Raw genomic sequence first — 18,133 nt, 5'->3', positions numbered from 1 at the left:
GAGACCAGATTGGACAACAAAATGAGACCCCATCTCTATTAAAAAAAAAAAAAAAAAAAAGCCAGGCATGGTGGCATGCCTGTAGTCCCAACTACTTGGGAGGCTGAGATGGGAGGATCACTTGAGCCCTGGGAGGTGGAGGCTGCAGTGAGCCATGATCGTGCCACTGCACTCCAGTCTGTGTGATAAAGTGAGACCCTGTCTCAAAAAAAAAAAAAAAGTTATTTAACCTGCATTATTTTATAATCAACCAATATTTTTTGTACTAAAATTAACCACAAGCACTGATCGACTGAATGAGGAACGAACATTAAGGCAGCCCCTACATAACCTGATTCCTGGTCCTCAGAATCTCCACCCCAGGTCTTTTGTCCTCTTCTCATCATTTTTTTGGTTAGTGAGTCAAAAAGTAAAGCAAATATCAGGGATTTATGTGCCCCGTGCTACGTTGAGAGAGAGAATGTAAGTTCTCAGCCTTGAAACCCATGATTACGTGGCAGGAAGCAAGAATTGCCTCAATGAAACCACTGGGAGTGGAGGACACAGTGAAACACACAACGCCAGGTGAGTGGCATCAAAGCACTGAGCTGGAGGGGCAGAGCCCAGTGAGCGGCTCTGGCATCTGGCTGATCACTGGACAAGGAAAAGATGGGAACTTCAGGGGCAGAAGCCTGAGGAGGCAACGCAATGGTGATAGAAGAGGAGGGAGACCAGCATGGGCTTGCAGGACATACAGGAGCAAAGCCGGCGATGCCGTGCAGGGAAAGTGATCCTTTAGAAACTTCCTGAATTTGGATTTAGGAGTAAATTGGATTCTGGAGTGAAACCTGAGCAGTGAAGCTGCAGAGACGAGAGAGGTGGGAAAACAATCATGTGTGGCGGGCAGAAGTATCCTCCCAAAGATGTCCATGGCTTCATCTGCAGAACCTCCTGATGTGTTCCCCTCACATGACAAAGGGACTTTGCAACCGAGACTAAGGGCATAGATTTGGGTTGGGGAGATTCTCTTGGATTATCAGGCGGGCTGAGTCTAATCACAGGAGTCTTTAAAAACAGAGGACCTTTTTCGTCCATAATTAGAGCAGGCCACAGAGGAAGGGTCAGAGACTGCAACACTGCTGGCTTTGTAGATGGAGGGAGGCGGCCTCTAGAAGCCAGAAAAGGCAAGGAAACAAGTTCTCTCCTAGAGCCTCCAGGAGGAGCACAGCCCTGCCCACACCCTGCGAGACCTGTGTCAGGCTCCCGATCTACAGAACTGTAAGACACTAAATTTGTGTCATTCTAAGCTGCTCAGTTTGTGGTGATTTATAATGGCAGTGACAGAAAACTAATGCAGGCTGTGTTCTTCCTGAGAACGAATGCATATGACTGCCCCTGCTCATAGGGAAATGCAACCAAGCCTGCACAGTCAGTGAGGACATTGGAAGTGGTTTCTCACAGCCAGTTCTCATGAAGATCACTGAGTAATGGGAAAGACCTGGCCTGACATCCATACACAGTGCAGTGTGTCTCTTAAGTCCTGAATGTTTCTGCAGATTGTGACACTTTGGGGCTTACATTAGAGGAAGGCTGGGCAGTTCCCAATGCCTCAGGCATTGTAGGTTCCGATGTGGGTGGCCTGAGGACCTGCCACTTTTTAAAGTGAGGATCAGGAATGTGATGGGCTATCTTCCACTGCCACGAGGAAGCACGGAAGCTGGGAGTTCCCTCAACTACAGAAGATGTTCCTCTCCCAAATTAAGCATTCATAATGAGCATCTTGTCCACTTTATGTTGCTATAAGAGAATACCACAGATGGGTCTAATTTATAATGAACAGAAATTTATTTGGCTTATGATTCTGGAGGCTGGGAAGTTCGAGAGCATGGCACCAGCATCTGGTGAGGGTTGTGTCCTCCCATGCAGAAGGTGGATGATATGGTTTGGATCTGTGTCCCCACCCAAATCTCATGTTCAGTTGTAATCCTCACTGTTGGAGGAGGGGTCAGGTGGGAGGTGATTGGGTCATGGGGGTGGATTTCCTCCTTGCTGTTCTTGTGATAGTGAGTCCTCACAAGATCTGGTTGTGTAAAAGTGTGTAGCACCTCCCCCTTTGCTCTCTTCCTCCTGCTCCAGCCATATAGGACGTGCCGGCTTCCCCTTCACCTCCTGCCGTGATTATAAGCTTCCTGAGGCCTCCCCAGCCATGCTTTCTGTGGAACCATGTGCCAATTAAACATCTTTTCTTTATAAATTACCCAGTCTCAGGTAGTTCTTTATAGCAATGTGAGAATGGGCTTATACAGTAGGAGAGCAAGAGAGAGTGAATTCAAGTCAAACTTGCTTGGATAACAAACCCACCCTCCACTAAGCTTCCTCCCAAATAACAACAGAGTCCCCATGACCTAATCAGCTCTTAAAAGTCCCACCTCTCAACACTGCTTCACTGGGGATTAAATTTGCAACATATGAGTGTTGGAGGACACAGATGAGCCACAGCAATGAAGTTCCATGCCTGACTGGGGTTAACAGGTGACAGCAGTTTGGTCTGCCTAACAGGCTGCCGTATCCCAGGGTCTAGCACAGTGCCTGGCATGTGGTAAGCAGGCAATACATATGTGTTGAGTGTGTGAATAAATGCACTGGACTGGATCAGACCTTCATGAGCACTGAGTTCCTGCCCTAGACAGGCTCCAGGAGGGGCCACAGGGTCCTGCATCAGGGATGCTACAGAGGAAGAGCTTCCTGCACGAGATGGAAGCTCAAGCTCCAATTCACTCCTCAAGGCCCTTTCCATCCGAATTCTAGCCGCACAGCCCACCTGAGATTTTTGCCATGACCTGAGGTGACATTCAAATGAGTCCTGGAGCCCAGCAAACACTGTGCACCCCGGGTGCTGGTGTAAGATGAGCATAAGGAGCTCAGGTGCAGGGAGAGATGCCACCACAACTGAGCACCATGCAAGTCAGCGTGTGTGCCACGCAGGAGTGAAGACTGTGCTGCAAGAATGTGGACCGTGGGTGATTCATCCTGAGTTTGGTTTCGACCTTGCTTCAGACACGTAACAGCTGGCACAGTGGCTAACTGAGGTCCTCACGTGAGTGTTCTAGGCCTTAGAGGTCCAGGTGAATCTGGGCTCAGTCTTTCCAGACTCACCTGTGCCACAAGCCCATGCTCATATTCCAGTCCACAGACCACAGTAGAGTTGATTCATGAAGCTTCCCTGAGGAAACATGCCTGTGTGTGTGTGTGTGTGTGTGTGTGTGTGTGTTTTGAAAGCAAAGCACTTTTTTTTCTTTATAGTTCATCCACCTTTTTTTTTTTTTGAGACAGGGTCTCACTCTGTCGCCCTTGACAGAATGCAGTGGTACAATCACAGCTCACTGCAGCCTCAACTTCCCGGCCTGGCTAAGTTTTAAATTTTTTTGTGGAGACAAGGTCTCACCATGTTGCCCAGGCTGGTCTTGAATTCCTGGGCTCAAGCGATCCTCCCAATTCAGTCTCCCAAAGTGCTGGGATTACAGGCATGAGCCACTGTGCCCAACCTGTACTCTTTTATAACCTAATCTTAGAAGTTAAGTGACCTGCCATCACTGTTGGTCACACAGACCAACCCTGGTATGTAGGGTGTCGGCTGTGAACAGCAGGAGACAGGGAGGCCATCTTGGAGGCTGGCCACCACAGGTATTTTTATGAAAAACGTTGGGCTATGGAATGGAATGGAATCAGGACCAGGCTGGGTGTCCTGGATTCCTTCACTGCTGATGGAAATCCGCCTAGACGCCCCATAATCACGAGCAAGTGCTATATCCCGTAGGTCTCACAAGTAGGAAATGCCTCTTTAAGAAATGGCTAACTTCCTACTGCAGACACCATTTTAAATGCTCTGCAGAAACATTTGGTGGAAATGGCAGAGATAATTTTGGCCATGCAACTCCTCCAGGCATATCTTGCTTTGTCACTAAAACTCTCGATTTAGGAATTATGCTGGCATTCCCTCCAGCTGCTGAAATGTCTAGATGTCAATGGTTTATATGTGTCTTTTTTAGTTATAGCCAAGATATTTCAAACTTATCTACTAGATCACAATTAACTTGGTTTTTTTAACCCAAGAACCTAGCAATATTAAGTGACCACATATTGTGGATATCATAACTCATTAGAGCCTTTTACTTTTTCCAAGTATTATCCCAGCTGATTGAAACACCTATCCGTGGGAACTTGAGCTGACGTAGATAATAATATAGTATTTCTGCTTCTACAATGGCAGGGAGAATTTTGGCGTATCTAGAAGATATGTATTTTTATTATATATTACATATAATGTATATTATATTATTAAATATGATATATATTATTTTGTCATATATAGTCTATCAGATATGTCCAAATTCTCCTTGCCATTATAAAATGTATATACATATGTAAATAGAATGTATATATTTCTATGTAGAAAACCATACTTTTTTTTTTTTTTTGAGATGGGGTCTCACTCTGTCACCCAGGCTGGAGTGCAGTGGCGCGATCTCGGCTCACTGCAAGCTCCGCCTCCTGGGTTCACACCATTCTCCTGCCTCAGCCTCCCTAGTAGCTGGGACTACAGGCGCCCACCGCCACACCCGGCTAATTTTTTGTAATTTTAGTAGAGATGGGGTTTCACCGTGTTAGCCAGGATGGTCTCGATCTCCTGATCTCGTGATCCGCCTGCCTCGGCCTCCCAAAGTGCTGGGATTACAGGCATGAGCCGCCGCACCTGGCCAGAAAACCATACTATTAAATGTTTTGTGCCAGGCCTGGTGGCTCATGCCTGCAATCCCAGCACTTCAGGAGGCTGAGGTGGGAGGATTGCTTAAGCAATCCTGAGCGAGTTTGAGAATAGCCTGGAGAACCTGGTAAAATCCTGTCTCTACAAAAAAAAAAATACAAAAATTAGCCAGGCATGGTGGTGTGTGCTTGGAGTCCCAGCTACTCAAGAGGCTGAGGTAGGAGGATGACCTGAGCCCAGGGAAGTTGAGGCTGCAGTGAGCCCTGATTGTACCACTGCTCTCCAGTCTGGGTCATAGAATGAGACCCTGTCCCACTCAAAACAAAACAAAAAAAGTTCTGCTCTTGAAATGTTTATCCTAAGAATAAGTAGAATGAAAAGGTGAAATGAGTTTCGAGGTATAAATGCCAAGGATACAGTTCAGGAGTTCTGTACCCCACCCCGCCTTATGCATGAAGCTTTTTTGTGGGGAACTCTTTTAATTACTGGAAGCATACACACAGCTGATGGCATTCTTCAATCTCACAATTGAAGGTTACACCTTCACACCTAGTGCTTGGTAAATGTGGACAAAAGAAGCCACGTTCTGGAAATGTTGAAGATGCCGCGGGCCATTTCCACACGTTTCAGCCTAGGAAGGTGGTCGTCTTTTGGTAACATCTAGATAGAAAAAGCGAGGCACTTGAATCCTAAATCTTATGTTGATATGCAATCCAAAAATAGCATATATTGAAGATTTTTATATACTTCAACATTTTCCGTGGAAGGCCTTTATATTCTTAGTTATAGGCAAGAGCCCAAGATTTCTGAGATTCCACAGCCAAATCATCAGTGAAATAGAAAAAAACACTCTTACTGGAAGCCACATACAAGAGACGGTGACAGTGTCGGCAAAGAACGCCATTTCTATTTTTTACATCTCTTTCACTATAGTAAGGGTGTGAATTTTAACTGACATTTTCCAACTAAGTGAAAATCACTGGGGGTTGGGGGCGGTGAATGGAGGCAATTAGATACCAAAAGAAGCTGAAGGCCTCAGTGTTGAAGGAAAATTCCTACTTGATTTCAAATATTTTCCACCAAGACAGTTTCCTGCCCTATGCTAACCCCACAGAAGCAACGTTAGACACAAAGCTGGTGACAGCGGTGGTAGCAATCGCGGCTGTTGGCATCTTACCCCTTTCTCTGCTGTTCCCTGTGAGGTGCAAGCGAGCGTTTGCAAAACCTGGCGCTCAGTCTCACTGGAAGCAAAAGAAGGGATCCTTTCAGCTCCATTCCGCAATCTATAACCCCCTCGCCTGCCCTAGATGTGCAGCTCTTGAAAATCAAGCTGAGACACATCCAGCGTGGAGCAGAGGTCTTTTTCCATTTCATTTTCTGCCACGAGGGAATCAGTCCGTAGGAGGCATTTGTCTTCCTTCTCCCTACAGTGATCTGTGGCCGTTTATATATCTGTGGCTGCAAAAATATTTCTGGCCCCACATGCTCTTCTAGAACCTTGCCACCACTCCTGCAACAGGAGCGAGGCGTCTCTGTCTTTTGCCCTTGAAGCCGAGCTGGACTTCGTGATTGCCTCCACTAGGATGTGTGAACCCCGAATATTGGAGACAGGTCTCTGTTAATTTAGAAAGTTTATTTTGCCCAGATTGAGGATGTGCACCCATGACACAGCCTCAGGAGGTCCTGATGACATGTGGCTAAGGTCATCAGAGCACGGTTTGGTTTTATACATTTTAGGGAGACGTGAGACATCAACCCACATTCCTAAGAGGAACATTGGTTTGGTCCAGAAAGAAAGGCGAGAAAACTCAAAGCAAATGCGGGATGACTCGAAGCGGGGAGGGGGCTTCCAGGTCATAGGTAGATAAGAGACAAATGGTCACATCTTTTGAGTTTCTGATGAGCTTCTCCAAAGGAGGCAGTCAGATATGCATTTATTCCAGTGAGCAGAGGGGTGACTTTAAATAGACAGGGAGGCAGGTTTGCCCTATGCAGTTTCCAGCTTGACTTTTCCCTGTAGCTTAGTGATTTTGAGGCCCCAAGATGTATTTCCCTTTCACAGATGCAACGAAAGGAAGTGACCCTCTGTGCCTTCCAAGACTAGGTCTTAAAAGGTAATATGACCTCTGCCTGATTCTCTTTCTCTGGACGTTCCAAAAATCGTTTATTTGGTATACAGACACCATTTTGTGAGGAAGCCCAGGCTGCAGAAAGAGACCATGAGTAGGGGTTGCCACCAATAGCTGCCATCCCCGCTGACAGCCACCGCAGATGTCTCCAGCCCTGGCCACCACCTGACCACACCTGCCTAAAAGACCTGAGCAAGAACACCTGGCTGAGGCCAGTGACCCCAGAACTGTAGAACTATAAGAAAAAAATACTTATAATAACTGTCTACAATAAAATATGTACTTGTTGTTTTATGCCATTCTATATTTCTTACACAGCAACTGGTAACCTGAACATGATCTGAAAAGGTAAAGGATCAAACAGTTTAGAATTATACTCTTCAAACATTTTTGTTTATGTAATCCCCTTATAGGATTTTTTAAAACCGTATATCTGCTCCCACATTTTTAAGTTTGTTCCCAGACCAAACCAAGGGTCGGGCTGCTAATTCTTGCAGCCCAATAATGAGATGCAGATGAACTGGGAGAGAAGGGAGTTTTAATTTCTGTCCCCAGTTACAGGGAGAAGGCCTGGAAATTATCTCCAAGCCAACTCAAAATTACAGAGTTTTCCAGAGCTTATATACCTTCTAAGCTATATGTATACATGTAAGTGCGTATTTATCTGAAGACATGAGTGATTCACTTCTTTTAATCTGTAACTAAGGTTTGAGTCTTTAAGACCTTCCACTGGCGTCTCAGTAAACTTACTTAATCTAAATGGGTCCAGGTGCTGGGATGATTGCCCTTATCTTGTCTCCTGCTAAATTACGGAGGTTTGGGGAGTTTCTTCAGACCCCCAATAAACTTGTTTGTGGAGGCCTGGGGAGTTTTTTCAGACCACCAATAAAACTTGTTTAATCCTAAACGGTTTCTGTTAAGAATTCCCTCATTATTTTGTCATGATTTAAGGCCCAGGAAAGGTCTAGGCAAAACTCTTGGTGGGCTTTTGTTACACTCCAGCCTTTGTATGAGGGCACTGGCTCTCTCAGCTTTTAATGTTTGACTGAACCACTCAGTCGGTGCCGAGACAGTTGTTATGGAGGCCTGCGTTAGTGACACCTGGCCTGCCACAAGTTGTCATCCAAAATTTTTGTTATTTTCAATGTATGCAAAAGAAAATTTTATGCAAAATCATTACGTTAGCGTCTTAAATGCACTAACCATTTAACGTCAGCACCATTTGATAGCTGTGATCGCCCATATTTAAAATACAAGAACCATTTCTTCCTTAAGAGTCAAAAATTTCATACTGTTTTTTAATCTCTGAACTGGTGTTTCTATTCCATCTCCTCCATAGGATTTTATTCTAATGTAATACATGTTTATATTTGAAAATCATTTATTGATTACCCTATCATACTTTTGTGTAAAAAGAATATATATAAATATACAGAAATTATAGATGTTTTTATTTCCACTGATCACAAATTATTCTTCAATGCCTTACAGTTTTTATAAACGTTAAGATAATATTTTATAGGCAATAAGTCCATTAATGAGATGAGTAAGACTGTTATTTACTTTTAAGTCTCGCTTATTATTTTAAGTATCCATAGATGAATATTATTTTTCTGTAGAATGAGCCAGAGTTCAACATGAATTTTATCCCTACTTTTTTTTATTTGTATAGATATAAATGTCAAGACAACTTACCCACATAAACAAGGAGATGGAAATGGAGGCAGCTTTGACGAAACGATGTCACTGGTTCTTCCAACTTCTTCCAAATGATGTACTAGAAATCACATGGGGAACCATTAGCAATTACCATTTCAATTCTATCCAAAGACAACTCAAGTACACCTGCCTTCAATTTTACTGAGGAGTAAAAGAATCTGAAATTGATGGTTTCAAGTTTCACCTGTGTCCAACCCTTGGACTGCAAGGACTCTTTTGCTTATCTGTGGTGGTGGATACCATGAAAATTATGCACAGACCTTTTTTTTTTTTTTTAACTCATCAGCTATCGTGAGTGTTTGTGTGTTTCATGTGTGGCCCAAGACAATTCTTCTTCTTTCAGTGTGGCCCAGGGAAGCGAAAGGTTGGACACCCATCCTTTCCCCAGGGCTGAGTCACTCATGTTCTCCACTTCTGGGAATCATCGTAAAAAGGCCTTACCAAGATTTATCAAATGAATATTAATTTTTACCTTTTACTCTCTTACCTAAGGCCCCTGTCTAGCTGCTTATGCTCAGAAAGGATTGAGAAAATGGAAACACGAATCATGTCAATAAGCCTTTTCCCAAAGACTGTTTTTGAAAGAATGCTTTTTAGGCCAGGTGCGTGGCTCACACCTCTAATCCCAGCACTTTGGGAGGCCAGGGCAGGCAGATCACTTGAGGTCAGGAAGGAGTTCGAGACCAGCCTGGCCAACGTGGTGAAACCCCGTTGTACTGAAAATACAAAATACAAAAATTGGTCAGGTGTGGTGGCGCTCACCTGTAATCTCAGCTACTCTGGAGACTGTGGCCTGAGAATCACTTGAACCCGGGAGGCGGAGGTTGCAGTGAGCCAAGATCACGTCACTGCACTCCAGCCTGGGTGATAAAGTGAGACCCCGTCTCAAAAAAAAGAAAAGAAAAAGAAAAAGAAAGAATGCTTTTTGTCTTACGGGCTTGAAATACATTTTGTCAAAACTGGAGCCACAGAAATAGTTTGTATTATTATGCAAAATGTTCCCATAAAAACAAATCGGTAGAGTCCTCACCGTCAAATCAACCAAGCCAGACTTACCTTTCGCTATTAAAAAAACTCACTTTATTTTTCCATTCAATATTCAAATAAACAAGTCAGTGATGCGTTCCTGACAGCCCTGCTGCTGTCTAATCCTAATCCCCACGGAACGCCGGGTCAGGAAGGAGCCCAGCGCCCATGGGTGCAGGCAGAGCCAGGGCCCCAGCCTTTCTCACCGGTGCTCTGCTCACAGGGGATTCTTCCTCAAACGATAATTTAGGGAAGGAGGCGGGAAGGGCATCACACAAATACCGTCACCCTTCCTGCTGTCCCTCAGTAGTGCATCTACATTCAGAATGTCCTGACACGGGCTAAAGTAACCCTCCTCTAACAGAAGCGCGACTGAGGCAGGGAGAGACACAAGTCCTGCCACAGCTTTCGGAGCATCTTGAAAGGAAAGGTATACAAGCCAGCCTTGTTGCCTTGTCTGATGGCCCCGGGGTTTGACCTCAGGTGAACACAGAGAGGGATTTGGGCCTGAGAGGTGAGGGGAGGGCGGGATCCCTGCAACAGGGGTGCTTCCAGGCCAGCCAGCTCCTGGGAGAGAATGAGGAACAGAAGCTTGAAGACGGATCCCTCGAGCCTTCCTGCCTGTGTGCCTCCAGTTTGAAGAGCCTTGCTTCGGAACGAAGGGAGGCTCCACTTGGAGTATTAATTGTTCATCCCAGCATCTGCTGATGGCGGGAAGACACGAGCAGTGTGCTTTCTGCAAACAGCCTAAAAAGTCTTGGGGGGTTTAAGGAGTAACCATAAAGAAATGCAGCTTGGGTAGCTTTAGATGCATATGTCTTCATTTTCATTTTCATTTTTAAACAAAGTCACACATGAGCATAATTTAAAAATCCAAAGACCACTAAAGGCCCAGAATGAAAAGCAGCAGCAGTCTCTGGCCCATCCCTCTGCACCCATCAGTCTCGCTCCCCAAAGGCAACCAACCAACTTCAGAGCTGCGGCCATTCCCCGGATTTCCCTCCGAGCATCTAAATCAATAGTGTCCACTGCTCTTGCTCAGCAGATCGTACTTAGCCGTCCTGCATTTTCCTCCCACCACAGTGAGGTGAGCTTAGCCCTCCCCATCATCAGACGCATACACATCCCCTCTCTCACCTTCCCAGGGTTGTAATCATAGCTGTTGTCAGACATTAGCATTTATCTCATTAAAACAGATTGAACCAAGGTAGCAAATCAAGTCCATACCTCTTTTCTTCCGTGTACCTTCCGTTTTTCTGAAGCTGATTGTCGTATTTTCTCAATTGTCTTTTTTCCTGTAACCTTTAAAAAATATTTACCCCAGTTCTCCAATCCATCACCTGTTTATCAATACATTTCCATGCACGCAAACATACCAGTTTCTTGTTTTTCATAAAGATTTCCACCCTCCTGCTTCAGCCTGGAGTCCTGGCTGTTGGTATGGGAAGTCTCCTTGCTATAATCTTGATGTGCTTGATTATCTTGTCTTTGGGATCCCATTTCCTGGATAATTTGCCTTCCTCTTTCTTGGTTTACTCTCCAGTTTTGCTACAGTGTACCCTCCAGCAGTTTCCTAGGAAAGGGCCATGTAAAGTAACCTATTAAAGTCATGCACACTTAAAAATGCCATTATTGTACCCTCTCACTTGACTGATACTTTTTCCTGGGTCTGAACCACACTCAATTGTCTCAGAGAACTGAAGTTCACAGTCTTTTAAAATAAACATAGAAATCCACCCTCACAGTCAATTACCTTTATAATTGACAACTTCCATCCATCTTATCTGAGTTCCTTCCCCAGGAAGCCAACTCTCAGGCCTCCCAGATAGTATCAAGGAACTGAAACTCACCAGATCACCACATCCAGACAATGAAAAGCCAGACCCCTCATTCTTTTTCATCTCCTTACCTCTCCCCAATTCCTGTTTAGCTGCCTGTAGTTACATTCTTTCCCCGCTATGTAAGCCCTCAATTTTAGTCAATCAAGGAGATGGATTTGAGAATGAGCTCCCATCTCCTCAGCTGCAGGACCCAGTTAGAGCCTTCTTCCCTGGCAATACTTGTTGTCTCAGTGATTGACTTTCTGTGCTGGGAGCAGCAGGACCCAGACCAAACCCCTGGTGTGTTGTTAACAAGTAGAATATTTTAGGTTGAATGGCACTTTTCCCTCCAAATTTTAAAGGCTTGTTCTAGCATCTTCCAGCCTCCAGTGTTGCTCAGAGAAGACTCTGATGATTCCTTTATTTGTAGGTGAATTATTATCATTATTATTATTATTATTATTATTATTATTTTGAGACAGAGTCTTGCTCAGTCTCCCAGGCTGGAGTGCAATGGTGCAATCTTGGCTCGCTGCAATCTCCGCCTCCCAGGCTCAAGTGATTCTTTTGCCTCAGCCTCCTGAGTAGCTGGGATTACAGGCGCCTGCCACTGCACCCAACTAATTTTTGTATTTTTTAGTAGAGACGGGGTTTCACCATGTTGGCCAAGCTGGTCTCAAACTCCTGACCTCAGGTGATCCACCTATCTCAGCTTCCCAAAGCGCTGGGATTACAGGCGTGAGCCACCATACCCTGCCCTGTGAATTATTTTTATATGACCCATTTTTTTTTCTGGAAGCTTTCAGAATCCTCTCTTTATTCTGGAGATTCTGAAATTTCTTGATCATGTGCACTGGTGTGGCTGTTTTGATTCACTATGTGGGGCATTCAGCAGGCCTTTTCCATATGAAGGCTCACATCCTTCAGTCTGGGGACTTTTCCTGTAATGTTCTGGGATAAATCCTCCTCTCGATTTACTCTTTTCTAGAACTGCAGTTTGTTGGGTGTTGGATCTCCTAGATTGCCTAACTTAAAAAAAAAAAGTTTCCCTCCTATTCTTCTTTTGTGATTTAATTCCACATTCTGGGAGATTTTCTGAACATCATCCTTTACCCTTTCTATTAAATTTTAAATTTTGCCTACCTTATCTGATTTCTAAAATTTATTTTTATTCTCTAATTGTTCCATTTTTATATATAGTATTCTGTTTGGGGGTGTAGCATCTTCTTTTAGCTCCCTGGAAATATTTATTGGATTTTTTTTTAAAGTTTTCTTCTGCTCTTTGCATTGCCTTTGTTTCCTTCAAATGTCATTTCTTTCTTTATCTTCCCCTGTTTGTTTGTTTTAGGCATTCCCTTTTATATTAGAAGCTTTCCTAGAATTTTTGATGACCCCTGGATACATTCAATCATGTAGCCAAATCAGCTCCATAGAAAACACAGCAGCTGTGTTGATGAGATGGACTTGTCAGCTGGTGGGCCTCACTGAGGCCTGGGGAGAAATACCCTGAATCCCAGGCCCAGTCTTATTCAGAACTATTCCATTTTCCTTGAGTTGAACCCCCTAGTCTTCTGCCTTAGGGATGAAGGCTGGCTGTCAGCTTCCTGAACGCAGGATAGGGGAGCAGGACTCCCATCTAGTCAGTGCTGCAGAATTTTACTTAATCCCTTTGTTTTAAAACTCGTGCCTCACCCTCCAGCCACATCACCAAGTCCTCCAGTTCTCCAAAGAATCACCGTCCTCACTCCTCCCTGCAGTGGGGCCAAGGGCATGGCCACCTGCTGTGCAGGCAGGAGCAGGGGCTCTCTCTGGCCAGGTGAAGACTTTGAGTCACCCTACCTTGTCTCATCCCCACTTTCCCCTCTTCCTCAAGGGGACGCCCCTGGGCTCCAGGTCCTTTGCAGGCCTTAGAGGCCCTGCACATCAACTGTTCTCTGGAGAACCCTTCTGCAAGCCTCTGGGATGTAGCTGCCTTCTCTGCTGAGACACTAGCCACGCCTCGTCTCCTTCCTAGGCTGCTGAGCCAGTAGTGTTGAACCCTCTCACCTGCCGTCCCCGCCTTTCCTATGCCCTTTGTCCTTGTAGGTTAACACCTGTGTCAGCAGAGAGAGGAAAGAGACGCAGGTGATCATTCTCCCGTCCTTACGTGGCAGACAGGGTTATTTGCGTAGATTGACCGAGATGAGTGTCCTGCACTCTGAAGAACCTCGGTGGCTCCTCCTTCGGAATTGATTCAAGCAGTGGTAGCATAGTGTTTTGAAAACGGTCAACGGTGGGTTGGGTTTATTGGAATTGCCCAAGGTGTTTGGATGAAGGCCTTCATTAAGCAAGGCCCTTGGCGGGATGTTCTGTGGTACCAGCCCCGAATGGTGCTCAGGGGAATAGGCTTTGGGGTCGGATCTGTTTGCAGGAGACACACATTTTCTCTTCTTGGGGTTTGTTTCAAATTTTATATTGAAAGTTCTAATAAATTATGTAACAAAGCAACTGATGTGGTTGGATTTTCTAAAGTCACGGGGGACCACAATCTAGTTTTTGTGTGTAACACCTGCTAACATCTTCATGCGCTAAGTGATAAATCTGCTAATAGATTTTGGCCAGAAATGGTTTCTCAGAAACCCCCCATCCACCAGGCCCCCACCGTGGGAGGCCAGCAGCCGGTGGGCCCCATTCAGCTGTGCATAGTGAAGCATCCTTCACACCCTCCAGGACATGAGCATGTTGGCAGGGATGGACTTTTCCACCTCCTGGATGGAGCAATACACAGATGTCAGAGGAACAAAGCCATGTGCTCTTTATTTAGGATTTTGACATGTGCAGTTTTGGGGATCTTGGGAATGTTGTAATTTTCCAGGGAAAACTCTGACACTTTGTTTCTGGGTCACAGAGAAAACACCACCTTTCATTGCCAATTAGTTTTCCTCAAACCCAGACTATTTTTGTCCAGTTTCCTTTGAAAGACCAGAACGAATGCTCGGCCTTATGATTTCTCCACTTGTCACTCAGCTTCATGGTACAGATCTCAGAGAGCTCACCTTGGGTTCAAGCTGTCCTTCAGCACACGCCATGCACTCTCTCAAGTTAACCCTTCCGTCCTTCTCCCAGTACTTAGCAATTGGCTAAATTCACGGATCTTACCTTTTTCAGGGTTCTGTAAGTGACTGACTTCTCACTTGGATTGTCTCTGATATCTTCTAGATCTTGTTTAATTTTAATTTCATGCCACACTCACGTTTGATGTCATTTCATTCCAAAAGTCCCTTTTTTATGTATTTAAATTTTCCCTGAACATTAGACTTCACATAAACTTGATACTAATTCTTTGCTTCAAGTCACGGTTACTTCCTTTCTGGCCAACGCGTATTAATGCATTCTCCTAAGTTGTAGCCTTCTAGAACAAGACTAGTTTAGACAACGTTGAGATCAATGCTGCTGCACGTTGAAACAAGTTGTGACACGCTGGAGAACACTTTGAGCCTGGATTTTTAAATTTGCAAATTAAAACCGTTGGACTAGACTCCATGCCTCTGAATATTACTAAGTTCAAGGGTTCTTCTGCTTCCATAAGTTACACAAGAACATTCTTAACATCATTCATTATTCTTCTCAAAAACTTTTGAGATCCAATTATGTTTTGGCCTATTGCAGCTCTTTCAGGAATAAATTCTGTTAACAAGCTCAAGTTTGCCCCTCGGCCCAGCACCTTGTTGACAGCAGTGGCTGCGTGAATAAACACTTCCTTGGATTGTGGTAAGTTTTTAAGTCTCAAGTGTTACCCCCGAGACAATTGCCTTTCAGGGGAAGATGCTATGTCCAGAGGCACAGCATTTCAGCAAGAAAGCAAGCAAGGAGGGGGAGTTCTGGGCACAGGAAGGAGTGAGGACAAACACAATGATAGGGACTGTCTGTTACTTCAGGAAACTGAAGGTCTTCAGAACATTCAGGAAAAACTCGTTAAGTGGACAACTTCAGCTGAGAAATGGAGTTTGTGCGGGAGTACGTTGGGGTGGGATATGGCAGGGCCTCGGCTGTCCACCTAAGGTCATTAGAATCAGATTCTGCAAGGGACGGGGAGTCACTGAACACCGCTGGGCAGGAGATGGCTGTGACGAAGTCTTTGGCATTTGTGTGGAAACTGGAATGAAGAGGGAGAGGCTGGAGGCAGGCGACAGTGAGAGCTAACTTCCAGGTGGAGACGCCCTCCAGGGAGGGCTGCTGCAGCGGGAGCGTGGAAGGCTTGGTGACTGCTGGGAGGAGAGAATGATGGGGAGGGGAAGTGAAGAGCGCTCCATTTCTGAGCGCGAAACGGAGATAATTATGGTGCCAACAACAAGAAGGAAAACGCAGAGGGGAGAGTTGGTTTGGGGACGATTGTGAGTTCTGTGTTAGACATGCTGCACGGGAGGGGACTGCTGACCTGGGGGAGGAGGAAGAGAAGGTCTGAGAGCTCCGGAGCTCCAGGCCCTGCCGAGCACACCCGCCACGACATCCGTGCCTCCGATCGCCTCTGCTTTCTCTGCGCATGGTCCCAAACTGAAAGGTCCCCATTTCAGTCTGTTTCCCAAGCACGATCTCCTCACCTCCACTCACGGACGTCCCTCACCCCTCAGCTCCTGGCACCTTCGTCAAGTTTCATGAGCACCACAGGACTCTAGTTATAGACTTAGCCCAGGGAGGCCCAGAGACGTCACGAATTTGAAAGATTCTTTTCTTTTTGCAATATTCTTTCTGATTATAAAAACACACGTTTCTTTTAAGTAACTCAAGCCCAGAAATTTATACACAAAAAGTCCAAGACCAAACTCCTGCACATGTAAACACGTAAACACGTGTAATCACGCATCCATACATGTGGAGACATGTAAATACATATCTGTACAAACATAGCAATAAAAATGGAGAATGATCCAAATATCCAATAAAGTAAATAGATAAATTACAAATATTTATACAACAGAATACTATTCTGCAGTGGAAATTAGTGAATTATAATGCAATACATCAATAGGAATAAACCTCACAAATAGTGTTTAGTGACAGAAATAAGTCAAGGATAAATACTAACAGTATGATATTATTTATATGAGATCAAAACCAGATAAAGTTGTTCAAGAGGTGGGGCATGGTGGCTCACGCCTGTAATCTCAGCACTTTGGGAGGCCAAGGCAGGCGGATCACGAGGTCAGGAGTTCAAGGCCAGCCTGACCAACATGGTGAAACCCCGTCTCTACTAAAAATACAAAATTAGCCAGGCATGGTGGCGTGCGCCTGTAATCCCAGCTACTCAGGAGGCTGAGGCAGGAGAATCACTTGAGCCCGGGAGGCGGAGGTTGCAGTGAGCCGAGATGGTACCACTGCACTCCAGCCTGGGCTACAGAGCAAGACTCCATCTCAAAAAAAAAAAAAAAAAAAAAGTTGTTCATACACATAACTGGTGAAATTATAAAGGTAAGTGAGGAAATGGTTGTGATACGGTTTGGCTGTGTCTCCACCCAAATCTCATCTTGAATTGTAGCTCCCTCCCGTAATTCCCACGTGTTGTGGGAGGGACCCAGTGGGAAGTCACTGAATCCTTGGGGCAGGTCTTTCCCGTGTTGTTCTTGTGGTAGTGACTAAGTCTCAGGAGATCTGCGAGTCCCTCTGCACACGCTGTCGTGCCTGCCACCATGTAAGACGTAACTTTGCTCCTCATTCACCTTCCACCAAGATTGTGAGACCTCCTCAGCCATATGAAGCTGTGAGTCCATTAAACCTCTTTCCTTTACAAATTACCCAGGCTCAGCTATGTCTTCATTAGCAGCATGAGAACAGACTAATACAGATTGTCACAAAGTCAAGGCAGTGGTGCTGTCTTTGGCACTTCCCAAAGAAGCACTTTTTTTGGGGGGCGGGGGGAGAGTCTTGCTCTCTTGCCAGGCTGGCTGGAGTACAGTGGTGCAATCTCGGCTCGCTGCAACCTCTGCCTCCTGGGCTCAAGTGATTCTCCTTCCTCAGCCTCCTGAGTAGCTGGGACTACAGATGCATGCCGCCACGCCCAGCTAATTTTTGTATTTTTAGTAGAGACAGGGTTTCATCATGTTGGCCAGGCTGGTCTCGAACTCCTGACCCCAGGTGATCCACCCACCTCAGCCTCCCAAAGTGCTGGGATTACAGGCATGAGCCACCGCTCCTGGCCAATAATTTTGGTTTCTTAACCTTGCTCTGGTTACATGGATGCTGGCTTTATTATTGTAACATAATAAGAAAATATAGATTTGGTCCAGCATTTCCAATATGCGTGCTGTGGGTCATCTTTTGGTCCACGTTTCAGCCAATCACCAACCAGACTGTGAGAGGCTTTCCAGCTTGCTTAGCTACAGCATCAAATGCAGAAGCTCTGCCAGCCGGACTCACAACGAGCTCGGCCCGCTCCGGCCTTCGGCTCCTCCCAGCATCATCTCACACTCTTGATGTCCATCCACACCCATTTCCCAGGTTTCTTTCTGTATACATGAGAAAATGCAGGCATTCTTTGGGAGTGTGGCACACCTCCTCCTGGCTCCCACTGTGCCTAACCTTTAGGGACCTGCTAGCACCAGGGTCTAGTTCTAGGCCTAGAAGCAAAGGGAGTGGTGGGCGTGGGAATCCAGAAACCTCAGAACCCATTTGGGAAACTTATTTTTAAAGTCCTGTCCTTTAGGCACTCTAAAGTGAAG

General features: G+C 45.4%; 1 long non-coding RNA gene across 1 annotated transcript; it reads right to left on the bottom strand.

The window, feature by feature from the left end:
• Positions 1-5,190: 5,190 nt before the first annotated feature.
• LOC129531504 (uncharacterized) lies at positions 5,191-11,312 on the bottom strand. The gene is made up of 3 exons (XR_008676699.2): positions 10,846-11,312; positions 8,569-8,650; positions 5,191-5,404 (listed from the first exon to the last, which is right to left on the bottom strand). It is a non-coding gene; the product is annotated as an uncharacterized lncRNA (long non-coding RNA).
• Between the last annotated feature and the right edge of the window lie 6,821 nt (positions 11,313-18,133).

Source organism: Gorilla gorilla, chromosome 12 (genome assembly GCF_029281585.2).
Source record: "Gorilla gorilla gorilla isolate KB3781 chromosome 12, NHGRI_mGorGor1-v2.1_pri, whole genome shotgun sequence".
NCBI lineage: Eukaryota > Metazoa > Chordata > Mammalia > Primates > Hominidae > Gorilla > Gorilla gorilla.
This window is presented reverse-complemented; position numbering and strand designations above follow the sequence as displayed.